This window comes from Marmota flaviventris, chromosome 1 (assembly GCF_047511675.1).
Source record: "Marmota flaviventris isolate mMarFla1 chromosome 1, mMarFla1.hap1, whole genome shotgun sequence".
NCBI classification, from domain to species: Eukaryota; Metazoa; Chordata; class Mammalia; order Rodentia; family Sciuridae; genus Marmota; species Marmota flaviventris.
This window is the reverse complement of record NC_092498.1, coordinates 50,776,399-50,783,576: the sequence shown is the minus strand read 5'-3', so window position 1 is coordinate 50,783,576 and position 7,178 is coordinate 50,776,399.

The following is a 7,178-nucleotide window of genomic DNA, read 5'->3' as shown; positions in this document are numbered from 1 at the left end:
CTCCATGAATATCTCTGTAAGTGATATTTAGTCTCCCAGTGAAAACAATGACAAGACCCTAATTCCATCTCACATGATATAAATATCCTATTCACAACCAAAGCCACTTAATCCCTTCTCTAGAGAGGAGACAAATCTCTTCTTGAATGATATTAACTCTTCTTGATAATCAGTAACTTAAAAACTACGAAAAAATTTTAACGATACTTAGATTCTATCACATAAAGTCAGTACATCTTACATTATGGGATATGACAATGTAGGAGGAACAAAAACAAGAATATTTGGTATACACATATTGTGCACATACACAAAAACATATCCATATCAAAACAAGGAGGAAGTATGCATGACAATTATAATCCTCATTTCTTTAACAGTTTATGTGGTCATAGCTGGCATTTGTAACTGACTTCTTCTACTACCTATTTTTTTTATTTATTCTTCTGCTGGTCATGGTTCTTTTCCATCTTTCCTGAAAGATCTGAGGTATTAAGGAGTACTGCCTGGATGGGGTTGTTGCAGTTGTTGACTTTAACTGTAGGGCATAGCAATACTAAGAGGCTCCCAAAGGGATCTCTTGTATTCCAGACATACTCTTTCTTACCTCCATTATGAATCAGTAGTCCAATTACCCCTTAGTAGTCAGATTAATCATCTCAACCACACAGTAACTCCCTTCTTTGCTTGTGGATTCAGAGGATGAAGGAGTCCAAAGCGACTGGGCAGCAATCTTAACTTCCAGTTCAATGGAATCATTGTTATGTCTCCTGAAGGAAGCATTTTTCCCCTTACAGCTAAGACTGCTAGACCAGCAAAGCATAAGGTCATGGGAATATGAATCAAAAACTTTGCAACTGGGTCATTGGGTGAATGGTACCACTCCCAGGTCTAGCTCTTAATGCCTGTACTCAGCAATTCTAGCTTTGAGAAAAGCTAGATGATTCATATGATGCTCAATCTTGTGCCAGCGCTGCAGGGTATTACTATCTAGTTTACACCCTAAGTGAGTCTTCAAAGGGCCAATCTACCATTCAATCAAATTAGGTGTTTCAAGATCTAGAGAAACATGGCAAATACAGTGAATTCCTTGAGCTTGGAACCACTGCCATACCTCGTTTGCTGTGACATGATTATTTTGATTACAAGAAATGCAGTGTGGAATACCATTGCACAAGACATTCCATAAGTTCACAGGTAGTAGTTGTGGCAGAAACGTTGCATGCAGGAAAAACAAATCCACATCTCAAGTGGGTACTATTCCAGCAACCACAAAACGCTGCTCCTTCTATGATGAAAGCAGTCCAACATAAACAACCTGCCACCAAGAGGGCTGGCTGATCACCCCAGGAAATTGTGCCATATTGGGAACTTAGTGTTGCTCTCTGCTGCTTGCACAGTGGGCACTCAGCAGTGGCCATGACCAAGTCAACCTTGATGAACGGAAGTCCATGTTGCTAAGCTTACATGTTACATCCACCTCTGCCACCATGGCCACTTTGATCATGATCCCACTGGACAATGAGAGATGGCTATAAACTAACTTGTATCCACAGAATGGATCATCCTAGAAACTTAATTATTAAAATTATCTTCTGCTGAGCTCACCCTTTCATGAGTATTCACATGAAATACAAACGTCTTCACAGTTTCAACTGTTTAGAAAGTTCTGTCCACATACTTCACACACTTCTCTAAATTTCTTTGTCTCCCATTTTCCAATTATATTCTTTCCAAGTTCATAACCAGTTAGCCAAATTATTGTCCACAGCCATGAATTGATATATCACATCCAGCTATTTCTTCTTCCAAGCAAAGTGCTGCTCACTGGGAAAATTTTCTTTCACTATTGTCCTTAAGGGACTTCCCAGAGAGGGACTGTAGTGCTACAACAGTTCATATTCAGATACTGCCTGAATATCAGGCAGAACCATCTGTAAACCAGGCCTGAATCTCCTCATCCTCTGTCAACTAATTGTAAGGCACTCCCCCATGAGGCCTATTGTGGGGTGCCAGCACCCCACCAGGGTAGGTTCCTGTTCAGGAGGTGTAAGCTGCCTGGGAAGTAAAAATTCTGTAATAATTAGTAAGAAATAAAGACAGAGTCAGAAATTAGATAAAAAGAGGAGCTCCTGATAGGTTTTTGAGGCCTGATAGGAGATGGAACTGAACAACTGAACAAAAGTCCCACTTCTTTATTTAAGGGGGAATACATGAAAGGCAGGGATAAGATTTCAGAGGTAGGAGTCTTGGTAGTCTTGGTTTGGTGCTTGGTTCTTGGTGTGGCAAGGGTCTTGCAGTAATTAGGGTAACTGGCGTTTTAGTAAGCCACACCCATCTCTAAGAGGTTGTGTGGCTCCAGCGCGTCACCTCATCTCGAATGAATTTGTGCTGAACTTGTGATGGAGCTGGGTTAGGAAGCCACAGGAACCAGGCATGCTCAAACCAGCTAGATTGCTGCTGGGAGTTCCCAATTCCAGACTTTCCTGCCTTAAGGCTTCAACATCATTTTAGTTCACACACTGTGTACACAGGACTCCTGGCCACTAATGCTGGTTGGGAGAGAAGACAGTATTGCAGATGTGGGCGCCGTGTAGTTTATTTGTGACTTCATGGCCTTCTCAGGAACAGTCGCATGCATCTGATGATTAAGCATTGCTCTACATATTCCCGACTTTATGTTTCAGTGTTCACCTAACACTCGGTACATGATGGCAAGTTGGAGGCCCATCCTTAAGCTTTTAGTCTCTACTAAGACCCAGAACCAGGTCAAGAGTTGTTTCTCAAAAGAATAGTTACGCACAGAGCTTGGCAGGAGTTTTGCTCCAAAATTCTAAGGATTTGCCTTGCAGCTCACCCACAGAGGCCTCCCAACAAAATAACTATTTTCCACTGATACTTTATGCATCATTGACTTTGCTGGATTCCATGGCCCAAATGATTTGCATAGCAGCCTCTACCTGTTGAAGAGCTTTCTGTTCTGGATTTCACTCAAATAGCAGTTTTTTTAGGTTGGTTGATAAATTGGCCAGAATAACATCAGAGAATAAGGAATATGTTGCCTTCAAAGTCCAAAGAGAACAACTAAGTATTGTGCCCTTTTGGGGTTGTAGGAGGGGCCAGATGCAGCACTTATTCTTCACCTTAGAAGGAATATCTCAACATACCACAAACCACCAGATCTCTTGAAATTTTACAGAAGTAGAAGGCCTCTGAATTTTTGTCAGATTTATTTTCTACCTGCTGTAGTTGGAATATGGTTTGAATGCTTCTCCTAATATTTCATGTGCTGTGAAGTTGGTCCCCAGTATGGTGGTGTTGTGGCAGTAGAACCTTTATGACAGAGATCCTAATGAAAGGCAGTTAGGTTCATGGGGTCACCACCCTTGGAAGAGATTCCTGCTGATCTCATAGAGTGTGTTCTCATGAGGACAGTAGTTTTGTTTTGTTTTGTCTTTGAAATAAAGAGAAGCTATCCTCTGAGCTTGGTCTCTTGGGCACATGACAATTTCCCTTTCCACTTCTCTGTCATATTGTGATACAGCCAGGAGGACCCTCACTGGAGGTCAAACATATAGGACCACCTGATCTTGGACTTTCAGCCTCCAAAACCATAAGTAACATGACCTGTTTTCTTTCACAGTACCCTGCATCAGCTATTCTGTTACAGCAGCATAAAGTGAACTGATATCATCCTCTAGCACACATATAACTTATCAGCAAATCTAGCATATTCTATGCTTCCTACTCACTAGTTCCAATCAGTATAATGTCTCCAAGGTGTAAACCAAAGTGATATCTAGTTGAAAGGAGAGGCAATCAAGATTCCTGCTAACTAAATTATAATTCAGAACTGGAGAGTTGATATCCACTATGACAGGACAGTGAATGTGTATTGCTGGCTTTGCCAGCTGAAAGAAATTGCTCCTGATGAATCATACTAGCAAGTATGGGGGAAAAGGCGTTTGTCTGCTGCAAATAGCTCTATACTTGGTAGGCAGATACATACCAGGGAAGTATTAATTTGCTTAATCAATGAAACCACATCTGATATAGCAGCTGCAATTGGAGTCACCATTTGGTATAACCCACTGTAATTCTCTAAGATACATCTATCTTTCACCCATGCCAAGTAAGAGACTGGAATAGGGTGTGGTGGGAATTACCACCCCACCCACCTCTTTCAAGTCATTGATAATAGCATCAATCTCTGAAATCTCTGAAAAGATGGGATATTGCTTTTGATTCTATATTTTCTTAGGATAAGGCAGTTTTAATGACTTATACTTCTCCTTTCTCAGCCTAATAGTTTTCACTCCACCATAGAACCAATGTGGGGATTCTTCCAGCTTCTAAATATGTCTATCTCAACTACGCATCTGAAACTGAAATAACCACCAAATGTGGTCAGGACCTAATGGACCCACTGTAAGATAAACCTGAAATAAAACCTATTTTTATTTTTATTTATTTATTTTTTATTTAGTGGGGCTGGGGATTGAACCCAGGGCCTTGCACATGCAAGGAAAGCACTCTACTGACTGAGCCATATTCCCAGCTCCCGAGATAAAACCTATTAATCATCTATTCTCCATGAGCCCTTATTTAAACCAAAAAGTCAAAATGACATTTTGGGTCTTCTAGAACAAATGTCAGAGAATATGGACTCAAAGCCTTCAGGATTTTCCTAAGTGAAAAGAGGAATCCTGTAAGAGATGTAAGAATAAATAAATTCAGAGAGGTATCCCTGACAATAGAAGTGTCTTAATACATTGGGGATGAGATAACAAAATGCTGTAAGAAGTAGTGTAACAAAAACAACAGAAACATTTCTCACAGTTCTGCAGGCTGGGAAATCCAAGATGAAGATGCTTACACATTTGGAGTCTGGGGAGGGTCTATTTTCTGATTAATAGGTAGCACCTTCTTTCTGTGTCCTCATGTGGTGGGAGGGACAAACAAGCTTCCTCAATCTTCTTTTATAAGGACACTAATCCCACTTGTAAGGGCTCCTCCCTTCTTATCTCATGACCTACTAAGAGTCCTCTTCCTTGTACTATCATCTTGGAGACTGGAATGAAGTTTGTAGGGATACAAACATTTATATCACAGCAAGAAGAGAAAAGGAGAAGAATGTGTTCAGTTTCATCAAATTTAGTTTAAAATTAAAATAAGAGCAGAAGCAATGACTATTGTATTTTAATATATTCAGAAAGACAAAGTGTAGGCAGGGATGGGAGGATGTTAGATTGAAATATTTTCAGGAGAGCAACCTGAGGAAATGGCAACAATGGCATAAAAAATTTGAAAACTTTTCCATGTAAAATAGGGGGAGGAAACAGGCCTGTAGCTCTAGGTGGGTGTGGAGTCAAGAAAGAATTATTATTTTCCAAGTTGGGAGATTTGTGCAGATACAGATTCTGGTGGGAAGGAATGTAAGCCGGCCCAGAAACTAAAGGTACAGAAGAGTAACTGGACATATAAAGTCTCATGGTTAAAGCATGGCTAGGAATCACTGAAAACTAATAACTTTTTTTGAGAGTTCACTGTTGTCTTCTACACACAATATATATCAGTTAACTTAATTCTCACAGCAACCTGATGAGGTAAGCACTGTTATCTCCATTTTATAAATGCCATAACTAGGACTCAAGAGAGTGCCCATCTTTCCCAGGGTCACAATCAGACAGCTAAGATTAGAACTCCAGCAGTCCAGATCCCAAACTGCACTATCTTTCAGAAAGCTCAGCTTTGCATCATTTCACAGGGGAGAAGAGTATCCAAAAGGAGAAAGAGGGAGCAGCATTTTAGTTTTATCCCTCTGATGTTACGTAATCCAAATGTCACTGTCTTTTTATTCTCTCCAGGGAAGAGCTGCATTTGGTCTATGCCTAATTTTAACCCTTCTTTAAAGTTAGTATACAGATTTCTAAGTCAACCCTGGTGTTTTGGATCCTGAGGTTCCCAAAAGTCTCATGTGTTCATAGGTAAGGATTTGGGGAAGTAATTGAACATCACAGGGGCTCTGACCTCTTCAATGGTTTAATCCACGGATGGCTGAATGGACTACTGGGGCAGGGGAGGACCTAATTGGAGAAAGTTGGTCACTGAGGCCATGCCCCTTTCTCTCCAGCCCCTTTCTCTCTTTGCTTCCTGGCTGCCTTGAGCTGAGCAGCTTTCCTCCACCATGTTCTTCTTCATGATGTTCTGCCTCAGATCAGGCCTAAAGCAATGGAGCCACCATGGACTGAGATCCCTGAAACTGTGAGCCTCATAAATCTTTCTTTTCTCAAGTATTTGTCACAGCAACACAAAGCTGACTAACATAATCTCTCTCTCTCTCTCTCTCTCTCTCTCTCTATATATATATATATATATATATATATATATTTTTTTTTTTTTAAATAATGTGTCCGCTCAGAAAACTAGCTCTCTGGAAATGTGATCAGAGACACTCAGTCTCCATGGAACAAAGACCATGGAGGGCAACTATAGTCAAAGCCCATCTGCTTCCTTATATAGACTATGTTCTGAGATGAAAGTTTAAAATATTTAACCAGTGAAATTCAAGAAGATAAAATCAATTTTCAATGTGTTATAAATGGGTAACTTCATTTCCACCAAGTTATTTGGTATTTATTTCCATTTCCAAAACTTGAGTTCTTAATAGTATTTCTAGACAATGTACACATAGCTCCAAACACTTCTATCAATGTGATGTTTTGCTTTGGGGGCACAAAATAGGTAATATAGATAATAAGTTATTTGACTTTCTAAGCCAAGTGAAAGATTTTTTTTTTCTGATCCAGACAATCTTATATTACTTTGGAAACCATGTACAAATGGGGTAATTTAGATACCAAATCAAAAGGAAATGGTGGCCTCCTGAGGAATCTAGTAGTTTGAAGTTTAAGAGTTCACTTAAGTGTTCATTTTTCAATTAAGTGTAAAACCATAAAGGGAAACATTCTTCATTTCACCCTTTGTGTTAGGAAATTATTAGCCTAAACACTAAAAATAATCTGAATAAAAACTTTCTGTTGAAGCAGCTAAGAAGATTTTATGAGAATAAATAAATTCCAGATCTTGAAGTTTTACTACAAAAGTCATATCTTTGGAGTAATATAGGTTTATTAATGGTAAGGAATTCCATTAATCTCAACCTATTGCTTCCAAAC